Source organism: Chlorocebus sabaeus, chromosome 2 (genome assembly GCF_047675955.1).
Source record: "Chlorocebus sabaeus isolate Y175 chromosome 2, mChlSab1.0.hap1, whole genome shotgun sequence".
Taxonomy (NCBI): Eukaryota; Metazoa; Chordata; class Mammalia; order Primates; family Cercopithecidae; genus Chlorocebus; species Chlorocebus sabaeus.
In genome coordinates, this window is record NC_132905.1 from 34,616,852 (window position 1) to 34,631,926 (window position 15,075).

General features: G+C 39.0%; 1 protein-coding gene across 11 annotated transcripts in view; it reads left to right on the forward strand.

The window, feature by feature from the left end:
• Positions 1 to 15,075, forward strand: part of PTPRA (protein tyrosine phosphatase receptor type A) — a 163,907-nt gene that overhangs the window by 68,744 nt on the left and 80,088 nt on the right. For 3 of the 11 annotated variants that reach the window (XM_037990670.2, XM_037990667.2, XM_073007187.1), the window contains exon 2: positions 6,831 to 6,873. The exons of the other annotated variants lie outside the window; for them this stretch is intronic. The gene's annotated coding sequence lies outside the window, so the exon portion shown is untranslated. The remainder of the gene's footprint in view (positions 1 to 6,830; positions 6,874 to 15,075) is intronic. 11 annotated transcript variants of the gene reach the window in all.

Consider the following 15,075-nt stretch of genomic DNA (forward strand, 5'->3'; position numbering starts at 1 on the left):
ATATAATTATAGTAGTACCTTCTTATCTGGGGGAGGTACTATGTTCCAAGACTCCCAGTGGATGCCTGAAACCACAGATACATATTTCCCTATACCCATAGCTGTGATAGAGTTTAATTTATAAATTAGGCACAGTAAAAAATTAACAATAACTAATAATAAAATACAACAATTATAATAATATGCCAGCATGTTCCTTTTTCTGTTTTTTCTTGCTTTTTGGATTGATAGACTTGTTTACTATCCTAGCTTTTTCCTCTCTTGCCAAGTTATAGACCCTGTTCTTTTAGTGGTTACCCTACAGATTACAACACATAGCCTACATGTATCACATTAAAGTAATTGATATATTAGTATATTTGTTCTTAGACAATACAAAGATCTTGGAACACTTTTAACTTCTCTCATCCGTTCCATATATATATATACGTTCCATATTATATATATATAATTTGTGTATTCTAATCATATGTGTTTTAAAACCCATAAGACATTATTATTGTTTTATATGGTCACCATTCATTTAGATCTATCTACGTATTACCATTTCCATTTTTCGTCACTGCTTTTTTAACCTTATTGAGATTATTTGCTTTCTGCTTGAAGAACATATTTTAATAACTCCTTAGTATTGTTTTGCTGCTAATGAATTGTCTTGAGTTTTCTTGGTCTGAAGGTTTTTAAATTTTGCCTTTAGGGGCCAAACGTGGTGGCTCACACCTGTAATCCCAGCACTTTTGGAGGCGGAGGCCAGTTGGTCACTTGAGGTCAGGAGTTCAAGACCAGCCTGGCCAACATAGCGAAACACGGGTCCCTACTAAATACACAAAAATTAGCCAGGCATGGTGGTGGGCACCTGTAATCCCAGCTACCCAGGAGGCTGAGGCAGGAGAATTGCTTGAACCCAGGAGAGAGAGGTTGCTGTGAGCCGAGATTGTGCCACTGTACTCCAGCCTGGGCAACCAAGTGAATTTTTTTTTTTTTTTACCTTTAGGTTCTTAAAATATAATTTTATAATATATATAAATATTTTAATGTTTTAATATAAGTATGATAATATTTTTGGTGGCAAATTTTTTTTTGCCCTTTGAAAATATTCATTTGTTTGTCTTCTGGCTTCTGTCTATATTAGTTAGGGTTCTTCAAGAAACAGATTCAATAGGTTATAGGTGTGTTTTATTTCATTTTGTTTTTTTAAAATTTTTATTTATTTTTTCAAGACAGGATCTTGACTTATCATTCACACTGGAATATAGTGGTGTGATCATAGCCTATTACAGCCTCAAACACTTGGGCTTAAGCAATACTCCTGTCTCAGCCTTCCAAGTCACTGAGACTGCAGGCATGTGCCACCGCACCTGGCTTATTTTATTTTTATATGTGTGTGTGTGTGTGTGTGTATGCTTTTATGTTTATATAATACTTTATATATGTTATATTAAAATATATTTTATATTATTTAAAATATATTTTATATTATATATATACATATTCTTATCTGCAGTTTCATTCTTATTCGCAGTTTCAATTACCCATGGCTAACTACAGTCTGAAAATATTAAACAGAAAATTCAGTGATAAACAATTCATAAGTTTCGTGTACTATTCTAAGTAGCATGATGAAACCTTGCACCTATCCTGCTCCATCCAGCCCAGGACGTGAATCATCCCTTTGTCTGATTTATCCATGCTCTAATCACTATCCACCCGTTAGTCACTTAGCCATCTGGGTTATAAGATCAACTGTAGCAATACTGCAGTGCTTGTATTCAAGTAATGCTTATTTTACTTAATAATGGCCCAAAGTGCAAGGGTAGTGGCGGCATATTGTTACAGTTGTTCTATTTTATTATAAGTTGTTGCTGTTAATCTCTTACTGTGCCCTATTTCTAAATTAAATTTTACCATAGGTACGTTTGTATAGGAATGAAATATAGTTTATGTAGAGTTCAGTACCATCTGTGGTTTCAGGCATCTACTGGAAGTCTCGGAACATATGCCCCCCCCCCAGATAAGGGGGTAGTACTGAAATTGTGTTGAATATATGCTTGTTATATTAAATATTAGTCGTATATTACATACATATTATATAGATTTATTTTAAGGAATTGATTCAGTCAGGGAGGCTAGCAGACTGGAGACCCAGGAAGGAACTGCAGTTCAAGTTCAAGGGTAGTCTGCTGGAGAATTCCCTCTTGCGTGGAGGAGGTCAGCTTTTTGTGCTATTCAGACCTTCAGTTGTATGGATGAAGCCCACCTACATTATGGAGGGCAACCTTGCTGCACTCAAGGTCCATTGATTTAAATGTAAATCTCATCCAAAAAAACCCCTCACAGAAATATCCAGAATAACCTTTAACCAAATACGTGGACACTGTGATGCGGCCCGTGAAATTAACAATCACAAGTCTACCCTTTGTCAGCTTGGCACCCATAGGCATCTCCTTAAGCCATTATTAATCTCCAAATAAAGACAATAACAAAGTCATACTTCTGCTTAGCATGAAAGAACTATCTTGCATGTAGCTGAAAACACACTCTTCCTTTCTCTAGAAGAGGAAGCAAATTATTTTGTTGATGTTTACCCTTCTTGATATCCTGCAGCTTAAATCCTCAAGTTTAAGAAAAAGGTAATACTTAAGTATTATGATCAGCTGTTAATCTAGTTGTTTTCTTTGACGAAAATATTTTTGTATCCATTTTCTATTGATGCCTAGCAAAACATCCCCAAATTTCATATTTTAAAGCAACAGTCATCTAAAATTGGCTCACAGTCCTGTGAATATCAATCAGTGCTGGGTAGCTGTTTGGTTCCTCTACTGGTTCTTTTTTTTCTTTTTTTTTCTTTTGACAAAGTGTCTCACTCTGCCACCCAGGCTGGAGTGCAGTGGCACAATCTCGGGTCACTGTAACCTCTGCCTCCCAGGCTCAAGCAATTCTTCTGTCTCAACCTTCTGAGTAGCTGCAATTACGGACGCACACCACTACTGCCTGGCTAATTTTTTTATTTTTAGTAGAGATGGGGTTTCACCATGTTGGCCAGGCTGGTCTCAAACTCCTAACCTCAAATGACCCACCTGCCACAGCCTCCCAAAGTGGTGGGATTACAGGCATGAGCCGCCACGCCTGGCCCCTCTGCTGGTCTTGATTGGAGTCATTCATGCAACTGTAATCATCTAATGGTTCATCTGGGACTGAGATTGTCTCAAGCACATGTCTGGCAGTTGGTGTCACTTGTTGATTGGGCCTCTCTCTTAATGTAAGGAAGTGAGCCAAAGCTTCTCACATTATGACAGCAGTATTTCCATAGAGCCAAATGACAGCTGCAAGTTCTCTTGAGGTATCAACTTGGAAGACACACCATTACTTCTGCATTTTATTGATTTAAGCAAGTCACAGGGCCAGCTCAAATTAAAGGAATGGAGAAATAAACTTCACCTGTTGATAGGAGTGGCAGTGTCTCACTGTAAAAGGCATGTGTACAAGGATGGGATTTTATGTAACTATCTTTGCAAACAAACTACCACAGTGTCTTTTTTCCTTTTGAGTGCTTAAAAAAATTGTTTTTAAATAATTATTTGGTTTTTAGAAATTTCACTATTGTATATCTAGACACAGATTTTCTTTTTGTTTATCTGCTTGGGGGGTTTTAGGGCTTCTTGGATCTGTGGTTTGATGTTTTTCCTCAGTTTTGGAGAATTTTCAGCCTTCGTCTGTTCTTCAAATATTTCTTCTGTTCCATTTCTCCCTTTCCACTTTTCTGAAACTGGAATTACATGTAGGTTAGATCATTTCATTGTATCCTTTATACCCCTTACTTTCGCCTTGGTATTTTTTTATAAATCTTTTTGCTTCTCTCTGCTTCATTCTAGATACTTCCTTTTGACCTATTTTCCAGCTCACTAATTCTCTCTTCAGCTTTATTTTATCTGTTCTTAGATTTATCCATTAAGATCTTTTTTTCAGATCTGCTATTATATTTTTATACCAATCTTGACTAAAATTCTTAATGCTACAGGACTGTTCTTATTGTCTGTTTTTTACTGATTCTCATGTTGCCTTTTTATGGACTAGACACTGTAGTTTTAAAATTATTTGTAGAAATAACCTGAGACTTATGATATATTTTTCAAGAGAGGATTTATGTTTGTTTCTAACTTTGCCTAGGAGTCTTCAATCATTTTAATTCAGTTTCAGGGACTGATTTGCTTTTAAGCAGGGCTGTAGTCCCTACAGGGGTGGTCAACTTCAGTTCACTACCTAATATACCTATTATGTGTGGAGTACTTTGCTAGATGTTGGGTAGGTCTTGTGAGCAGAGCAGACCTCTCTGGTCTGTATGGAGCATGGAGCTTGATTATAATTGACAGGTAAGTATATACTTATACATATATACATATACACATACACACACACACACACATATATATATGTGTGTGTGTGTGTGTATATGTGTGTGTATATATATATAAGGCCGGGTGCAGTGGCTCACACTTGTAATCCCAGCACTTTGTGAAGCCAAGGCAGGTGGATCACTTGAGGTCAGGAGTTTGAGGCCAACCTGGCCAACATGGTGAAACCCTGTCTCTTCTGAAAATACAAAAATTAGCCAGACATGGTGGCAGGTGCCTGTAATCCCAGCTACTCGGGAGGCTGAGGCATGATAATCACTCGAGCCCAGGAGATAGAGGTTGCAGTGAGCTGAGATTGTGCCACTGTAATCCAGCCTGGGTGACAGAGTGAGACTCCATCTCAAAAAAAAAAAAAATATATATATATATATATATTTATCTTTATTTCTATATCTTATCTTAAAGATACATATATATCTTTAAGATAGATAGATATAGATATTTATATAGCTAATTAATAAATTATATATTAAGTTCTATTTAAGCAATGAGTAGGCTGCTATGGTTGTGAATGTTTGGAGTAGACAGAGGATAAGAATGGGTCTACCATAATTAGCAGGGGCAGGTTTTGTTTAAGCTGAAAACTAAGAGGGCTTAGAACAGAAACTGCCAGGCAGAAGCAGTTACCAGTGTGAAGACTAGATGAGAACCAAAAACGTATGTGGGAGGAGGGAAGGGAAGTTGTGCAGTAGGGAGCTGAGATTGATTTAGAATTGTATTAATGAGCTTCCCCCGCAACCCCCATTTTTCTTCCATTTACCTTCAGAAAAATTAGTGATTTGACTACCAGTGAATCTAGGCTCCAGGTCTAGCTCTGTAGTTTTGTTCAAAACGAAACAGAAGGAGGGAGGAAAAAGAGAGCAAACATGGAATTGGGATGGGAAGTAAGGAAGAGAACCCATGAGAAGAGAGACTATGTCAAGTTTCTTCGTATTCCTTTTTTAATTATAGAAGAAAAGATCGGATAAGAATATTCCATCTTATTTCTCTGTTTAAAAGAGAGTAGGCCAGGCGCAGTGGCTCACGCGTGTAATCCCAGCACTTTGGGAGGCTGAGGCAGGCGGATCACAAGGTCAGGAGTTCGAGACCAGCCTGACCAACATGGTGAAAGCCTGTCTCTACTAAAATTACAAAAATTAGCCGGGTGTGGTGGCGCATGCCAGTAATCCCAGCTACCTGGGAGGCTGAGGCAGGAAAATCGCTTGAACCTGGGAGGCAGAGGTTACAGTGAGCCGAGATTGCGCCACTGTACTCCAGTCTGGGCAACAGAGCGAGACTCCTTCTCAAAAAAAAAAATAATAATAATAAAATAAATAAAAGAAAGAGCAAATGAATCAAAATGAGAAGTCATTTTATCTGCCTCCTGGATGAAGAGATTCATTGATGAACCTGAAATGTTTTGGTTAACATGAGAAAGGGGGGTGAGAAGATGCCTGAGATGTGAGCTCCTTGAGGACAAGAGCTGCTTTCTCTCTCCAGCCTGGCACAAGACAAGGAACTTAGTTGAATGAATGAGCAAATAAGTGGTTCTCTGCTTTGAAGGAACTTGTTATCTGTTATTAACTTACAAATCAGGTTTACCATTTATTTGCTTTATATAAGTTCTAGAGACAGATTAAGAAACGATTTCCTCTCATAATATTACTACCCTAAACTTCTGGTCTGATCTATGGATTGTAGAGCTTAAATTTCCTCAAAGCCCAACAGAGATTGTTACGCCAAGTAAATGGCATATTTCTCAGAGCCTTGTATTTTCTGTCTTTGGCCACAGACCTTAGGACTTAGGCTGATATCTGAGAAGGAAAAACTGGAACTTAGTAGAATCATACTTCCTGTATCTTAATTTTCCAACTCTTATATAAGGTTTGCTTTTTCTAGAGAGAGACTAATCTGGAATGAGAATGAAATCTCATCAGTAAAGGCAAAGCTTTAAGTGGGTCATCTGACTTTGCTTTTGTGCTCTACATTCACCCTGGTCATAAAAGGTCCTTTCATGAGTTTTCTAGGCTTTCATCACTGCCAGCCTCTCCACAGGCATTGTGAAAGTATTAAACTTCCTACCCTCCCCCATGCTTGTCTCATGGACTCTTTCGTATAGTGCACACTGGGCTATGTTTAGCTCAGCAGGAACTCTTTGCAAACACTGAATACATGAACAATCCTCCTGAAAAGATAAGAGATTTCAGTATTGATTAGCTTCATAGCCGCAGAAGTTAGCATCTGCCAGTATCTGATAAACAGGGTGACTTGCAGCCTAATTTTTATGAAATTACTAGGCCAAAGTTTAAGAAGTGTTCGTGTTAAAGTTACTTATATATAAAATTTGCCTATAGATAATTTCTGTCAATAGGAGGTTGATGAATGCTTCACATAACCTAGATACTCCTAATTAAATGTTTTTTATTTCTTTTTTTCTAGGACACATGTTCAAAGAGCATAATTAACTTTTTAAAAGAAGCTAGTAAGTACTGAAATAGTTTTTTAAGTTTTTTCTACAGAAATGGAGGAGGAAAGGAAACATGGAATTCTGAAGGGCTACTTAGTAAGCTGCTTATGGCATAATCTGGGGTAGGGGTGCATGGTAAAGGATTTGCATTTTACTGAGATCCATACATGTCAAGGGAACTGTATGTAAAATTAGTCATATGTATTGATTTTTCAAGGACTATAGTCCATCAACTACAATAGGCTCCAAAAAATTCTGGTGAAATTAGCTTCTTGGGGCCTTCCAGTTTACCTACTATGTTATTCTCACTGTAAATATTCTCAACTTTTGGGGTTTTAGCCACTTAAGTTTTTTATTTTCTCTAATGTCTCTAGTATCTGCCTTCCTTTCCTGTCAATGCTAAACTCTGAGGTTCAGCAGTTCATTCTCTTCCCTCATTGCTTATAGCTTCATTACATTCATCTAGCAAAACCTTAATTCTGTATGTTCGCCATACCATTAGTGCTTAGAGCATTTTTTCAGAAAAGAATCCTGGAAAAATGGATCTTATCTCACCGGGGCCCTCAGGGCTGCTGGGCTGCCTGGTGTCAGCACTTCCCGCCATTTTCTATAGCACCAGTGTTAGTCTTAATACTCTAAAAAACCATGTCGCACTATCTCCCCCTCCTCTCTTAGCCTTTGATCTTGCTGCATACCTCATGGGGAAATCTTTAAGATGTCAGATTTCAGTTCACTCACTTTTCTACAATTTCTCCCATTTTTGCCTTTCTTATGTGCCTTCGCTTCCTTCCCATCTGATTCCTTATCGGCATTTACACAGATTAGTTCTTGCCTAACTTGACAGACCCTTTCTTGAGTGCAAATCAGTGGCTGTTTTTGCCAGGGTATAAAAATTCTATATCTAGTCACCTTGACAAAGTTACCCTGTTATTTCCAATAACTTACCTCATATAGAATCTTGTAGATTTTCTTTTTTTTTTTTTTTTAGATGTTTTCTCACTTTGTCACCATGCCCAGCCTAAATTCTTGTAGGTTTTCTATGTAAACAATCAGATTTTCTGCAAATATTAGTCTCCTTTCTAATTCTTATAATTTTAATTTCTTTTTCTTTTTTAAAATTTTTTGTAGAGACAAGATTTTGCTATGTTGTCCAGGCTGGTCTTGAACTCCTGGGCTCAAGCAATCCTCCCGTCTCAGCCTCCTAAAGTGCCGTTACAGTGGCATGAACCACTGTACGTGGCCAAATTTCTTTTCCTGTTGTGAAGGCAAAGACTTTTCTAACAATATTGAATAGAAGTGATAGTAGATTACTTTATTTCTGATTTTCAAAAGAATGCTTTCAGTTTCTCTCTGTTGAAGATAATTGCATAATGTTGTTTTTTTAAATAGTAACTGTTTTATCAGGTTAAGGAAGGTTTCTTCTATTTCTATTTAAGAGGATTTTTTAAAATCTTGAATTCATGTGTTTTTATCTAGTGCATTTTCTACATCAATTGAAATGGTCGTATGAACTTTCTTTTTTAATATGGGTGAATTATATTTATAGATTTTATGTTAAAACATCCTTGTATATCTTGGATAAACTCAAGTGGATCATGATTTATCTTTTTTATATGCTAGATTCAATTTGTTGATACTTTGGTATTATTTTTGAATATATATTATTGTGTAAAAGTGAGCCTGTGATATTCTTTCTTGTAATGTTTTTGTCCAGTTTTGATGCCTGGTTTTGCTCTCTCCTTAGAATGAGCTGGGAACTAGTCACTCTTGTTTTCTCACCTATAATGCCATTTGAGTCCAGTGTTTTTTATGGGGGACAAATTTGAACTTGTGGTCAACCTCTTTAATTGTAAGAATATTCAGGTCTTTTGTTCTTCCCGGGCTAGTTTTTTATTCTTTTTCTAGAGATGCGTTCATTTCTCTTAGTTTTATTTGCCTATAGTTGTAGATAATCTGAGTTTTTTTATCTGCTACTTCTGTAATTATTTCCACTTTTGATTTATAATATTAGCTTGTGGGCTGGGCATCATGTCTCACGCCTGTAATCCCAGCACTTTGGGAGGTCAAGGTGGGAGGATCACAAGGTCGGGAGATCGAGACCATCCTGGCTAACACGGTGAAACCCCGTCTCTACTAAAAATACAAAAAAAAATAATAATAAGCTGGGCGTAGTGGCAGGCACTTGTAGTCCCAGCTACTCGGAAGGCTGAGGCAGGAGAATGGCGTGAACCCAGGAGACAGAGGTTGCAGTGAGCCGAGATCGCACCACTGCACTCCAGCCTGGGCAACAGAGCGAAACTGTCTCAAAAAAAAAAAAAAAAAAATTGTGTCTTCTCTTTTTACCTGTTTGTTAATTTATCAAATAACTATTTTTGGCTTTGTTTCATTTTTATTATGCAATAAAAATGAAATTCTTTTCATTGTATTTCTTTTCATTGATTATTCCTATAATTCTTAAACAACTTTATAATTGATGTAACAATAACCTGTACACATTTAAAGTGTAAAATTTATTACGTTTTGTCCCATGTGTAGAGCAGGAAAGTATCACCACAACAAGAGTGTGAACATATAATCTCTCCCCAAAGTTTTCTTATGCCTTTTATAATCACATAAATTTAAATCACACATAAATTTAAATCACATATATAAATTTAAATTATAAATTTAAATTTATAATCACATATATTTCTTTGTGCCTCTTGCCCCTGCCCGCTCTTTCATCCCCAAGCAACCATTGGTCTGTTTTCTGCCACTATAGATTAGATTGTATTTTCTAGAGTTTTATACAAGTGAAATCATGTAGTATAGTAATAACCATGTGTTTGTTTGTTTCTTTCTTTCTTTCTTTCTTTCTTTTTGAGATTGAGTCTTGCTCTGTCGCCCAGGCTAAAGCACAGTGGGGTGATCTTGGCTTACTGCAAGCTTTGCCTCCCGGGTTCACACCATTCTCCTGCCTCTGCCTCCTGAGTAGCTGGGACTCTAGGCACACCTGCCACCACACCCAGCTAATTTTTGTATTTTTAGTAGAGACTGGGTTTCACCATGTTAGCCAGGATGGTCTCGATCTCCTGACCTTGTGATCCGCCCACCTCAGCCTCCCAAAGTGCTGGGATTACAGGCGTCTCGATCTCCTGACCTTGTGATCCGCCCACCTCAGCCTCCCAAAGTGCTGGGATTACAGGCATGAGCCACCGCTCCTGGCAACTGTGTGTTTCTGATCCTTTGTCAGGGCTAGCCAATTCCTAGAGACAGTGAATAACTCACTCATACTCTAGCTGCCTCCTTTATGTGGCTCTCATAGGACTTTGACACCTATTATCCACCTGCCCTGTTCATTTCAAGATCAGATACCAGGAAACTAAGGACATCCCTATGCTGCAAAACTCACTGAAATTATTCAAACTAGCCAGCCCTAAACATGCTTACCCTGCCTTGCCCATTCCTCCCACTGAAACCACATAAAGGCTCTTGCCCATGTTTTCATCCCATTCTGTTGGCCTCCTGACTGAGCCTAGTGCTTCCTCATGTGGCCCCTGCATGGCATGGTGTGCGCCTTCCTCTTGAGAACTGCGAGTAACTATCTTGTCAGTGGCAATCACCTCCTGATCTGTTGGCCTCATCATACTTGAATAACAATGAAATCTATGTTTTAAGGCCAGGCGCAGTGATTCACGCCTGTAATCCCAGCACTTTGGGAGGCGAGGCAGGCGGATCACGGGGTCAAGGGATCGAGACCTTCCTGGCCATCATGGTGAAATGCCGTCTCTACTAAAAGTACAAAGATTAGCTGGGCATGGTGGCGCGTGCCTGTAATTACAGCTACTTGGGAGACTGAGGCAGGGAATCGCTTGAACCCGGAAGGCGGAGGTTACGGTGAGCCGAGATCGTGCCACTGCACTGCAGCCTGGTGACAGAGCGAGACTCCATCTCAAAAAAAAGAAAAACTGTCAAATGATATTCCAAAGTGGTTGTACCATTTTATATTTGCACCAAAAATGTTTGAGGGTACTGATTGCTCCATATCCTTGACAGCACTTGGTATAGCTGTTGTTTTAATTTTGGTCACTTTAGTGGGCATATGCTGATATTTTATGTTTTACTTTTTATTTCCCTAATGATTAATAGTTTGCAGCATCTTTCATGTGCTTATTTCCCTTCCATATATCTTATTTGATAAAAATATCTGTTCAAATATTTTGCCCATTATTTTGTTGGGATACTTATTTTCTTACTGTTGAGCTTTGAGAGTTCTTTATATATCTGGATACCAATCCTTTGTCAGATATATTTTTTGCAAAATTTTCTCCCAGCCTGTGATTTGCCTTTTTATTCTCCTGTCTTAAAAAAAAAATTGTAGTTAAATATACACATAATATGAAATTTAACATTTTAACTCTTTTTAAGTATACGGTTTTGTGGTATTAATCATAGTCACATTGTTGTGCAACCATCACTGCCATCCATCTCTGGAACTTTTTCATCCTCCCTAACTGAAATTCTGTACACATTTAAACACTAACTTCTCATTCCTCCTTAACCCAGCCCCTGGCAACCATCATTCTGTTTTCCTTCTCTATGAGTTTGACTGCTCTAAGTACTTCATATAAGTGGAATCACACAATATTTTCATTTTGTGACTGGCTTATTAGTATAATGTCTTCAAGTTTCATCCATGTGGTAGCATGTGTCAGAATTTCCTTCCTTTTTAAGGCTAACATTCCATCGTATGTATATGCCACATTTTATTTATCCATTCATCTGTTGATGGACACTTAAGTTGCTTCCTCCTTTTGGCTATTGTGAATAATGCTGCTATGAATGTTGGTGTATAAATATCTGCTCGAGTTCCTGCTTTCGATTCTTTTGGGTATGTTCCCAAAAGTAGAATTGCTGGGTCGTATGTTAATACATTTAGTTTTTTGAGGAATTGCAATACTGATTTCTACAGTATGGTACCATTTACATTCCAACCAGCAATGTGCAGGGTTCCAATTTGTTAACATTCTCGCCAACCCTTGTTGTTTTCTGGATTTTGGGGGGGGGGGGGGGGAGTTGTTTTATTTTTTTATTTATTTATTTTTTGAGGCAGAGTCTCACTCTGTCACCCAGGCTGAAGTGTAGTGGGCGCAATCTCGGCTCACTGCAACCTCTGCCTCCCGGGTTCAAGCGATTCTCCTGCCCCAGCCTCCTGAGTAGCTGGGACTACAGGCGCGCATCACCACGCCTGGCTAATTTTTTGTATTTTTAGTAGAGGCAGGGTTTCACCGTGTTTGTTAGGGCTGGGATTATAGGCGTGAGCCACTATGCCCGACCTTTTTTTTTTTTTTTTTTTTAAAACAATAACCATCTTGATGGGTATGAAATAGGTTTTTGAGACAGAATCTTGCTGTGTCACCCAGGCTGGAGTGTAGTGGCGCAATCTTGGCTCACTGCAACCTCTGCCTCCTGGGTTCAAGCAGTTCTCCTGCCTCAGCCTCCCAAGTAGGTGGGATTACAGGCGCCCGCCGCCACACCCAGCTAGTTTTTGTATTTTTAGTAGAGATGGGGTTTCACTATGTTGACCAGGCTGGTCTTGAACTCCTGACCTCACACTCCATCTGCCTCAGCCTCCCAAAGTGTTGGGATTACAGGGGTGAGCCACCATGCCCAGCCAGGTTTTTTTTTTTTTTTTAAGAGACAGGGTCTTTCTCTGTCACCCAAGCTGTAAGTGGCACCAGTCATAGCTCACTGTAATCTGAAACTCCTGAACCCAAGCAATCCTCCTGCCTCAGCCTTCCATGTAGCTAGATGTACAGGCACATGCCACCATACCCGGCTAACTTTTTGTTTGTTTGTTTTGAGACAGAGTTTTGCTCTTGTTGCCCAGGCTGGAGTGCAATGGCATGATCTTGGCTCTCTGCAACTGCAATCTCCTCTTCCTGGGTTCAAGTGATTCTCCTCCCTTGGCCTCCCAAGTAGCTGGGATTACAGGCACCCGCCACATCGCCTGGCTAATTTTTTATATTTTTAGTAGAGATGGGGTTTCACCATGTTGGCCAGACTGGGCTCGAACTCCTGACCTCAGGTGATCCACCCACCTCAGCCTCCCAAAGTGCTGGGATTACAGGCGTGTGCCACCACACCTGGCCCCTAGCTAACTTTTAAATGTATTTTGTAGAGATGAGGTCTTACTGTGTTGGCCAGGCTGGTCTTGAAATTCTAAGCTCAAGTCATCCTCCCACCTCAGCCTCCCAAAGTGCTAGGATTACAGGTATGAGCCTCCACACCTGGCCCCTTTGCCCATTGTAATAATTAGGTTGTTTTTGTTGTTGAGTTGTAGGAGCTCTTTTTATATTCTGGATTTCGGTTCCTTATCAGATATGTGATTGGCACACATTTTTTTCCATCCATGGATTGCTTTTTCATTCTGTTATAGTATTCTTGATTCACAGAAGTGTTTAATATTGATGAGGTCATACTTAATCTGTGTTTTGTTTTGTTGCTTGTGCTTTTGGTGTTATATCCAAGAAATTGTTGCCAAATCCAATGTTGTGAGACTTTGCCCTCTATTTCCTTCTGAGTTTTATAGTTTTAAGACTTAAATTTAGGTTTTCGACCCATTTTTAGTTAAATTTTGCATGTGGTATAAGGGAAGGGTCCAGTGTTATCCAGTAGATGTACAGTTTTCCAAGTACCATTTGATGAAAAGGTTGTCCATTGAATTGCTTTTGCAACTTTTATTTGGGCATATTTATGTGAGTCTGTTTGGTTCTACATTTTGCTCCACTGATCTATGTGTCTGTTCCTCTGCTAATACTGTCTTAAATATGGTAGCTATATAGTAAGCCTTAATACTGAGTAGATAGATTTCTCTCATTTTATTGTTGTTTTTCAAAATTGTCACTGGTTTGTTTTTATTTTTTACTTTATGCAGATAACCTGTACTATACTTTGGTTTCATGTATCAAGTAGTTTGTTCCAAGTTGTGCTTTAAGCAGAACAAATAAATTTTCATACTGTTCTTTGTGTTAATCTGCAATATAAACCTATACCAAATTCTATTTTGTGTGTGTGTTTGTTGTAGTAATCTGACTGACTTTCTTACCTCCAGACTCATGTTTTTCAAGGTCCCCAACTGAATCTCGTTTTAGGTGGAACTTAGAAGCAGTAGAACTTAAGAATCTATTTCACAGCCTTAGTAGTCTAGTTTCATTCTCTATATAATGTCGTCTGTGGAAGTGAGCTGCTCTCCAGTGCCTTAGTTTCACTAATGTTGGGGAGGGTCTCTTCTCTTTGTTTTGGACTTCTCTATCACATTGCCTTTCTCCAGAGAAGACCTATAATGAAAGTTGGTATCTGGTGTTCTAGGACTTCTTCAGACGCTTGCCAGTTTTTCAGGCTGATTTCTGTCACTGGCAGCTCTTTAGAGTGCTGTTCCTACTCCATCCTCCCCTGGTGGTATGTATCAGTTTTCTACTCATCAGCACCCACCTACTCCTGCCTACTGTGTTTCTCAGATGTCTGCTGCCTGGCTAGCTCATTGCTGCTTTTGTCACTCTTAGAGCAGTCTTCCTCCCTTTTTTGGCTTTCTCCCTGACTTCCAGGGCAGCTACTTTGTCATTGCCTGTCTGCCATTCTGTCCTTTTTCCCTCCACCCCCAACAGGTACAACATGTACTCTAATAACACACATTCTCAATGTTCAAATTAACCTCATCACTTTCCCCACCACATTCCCCAACACTGGTCATCCTCCAGCTTATAGCATTGGAGGTCACTGAAGTTAGACATCTGGGCCTTGCTTACCTCCAACATCTCATTAGCCTTCGATTCTACCCCTACAAATTCTCTTCTCAGTCTCCTTTAGATATTCCTGCCCTGCTGTGAGATCCATCTGGTTTGTTGTCTAGATTACTTCTGAAAGCTTCAGTCAGTGACCCTCCTTACTTCAGACCCCACCAGTTGATCCTTCACTTTGCCATCAATCATCGTTTCTAAAATCTAAATTGTTCCATTTAACCTCACTGTGATAAAACCTTTGGTAGTTCTCTAGTGTGTTCAGTGGTAATTTAAAACTTTCATTGTGATGTCCAGGCCCCTTCATGATCTGATCGCTGCCTCCTCCAGCCTCATTGTGTGCATTTCCCCACCCCACCCTATCCTCACCCACCCTGGTCTTTCATGTCTTCCATTTTTACATTCATTTAACAGATATTTGTTGAAGCCCCACATGATG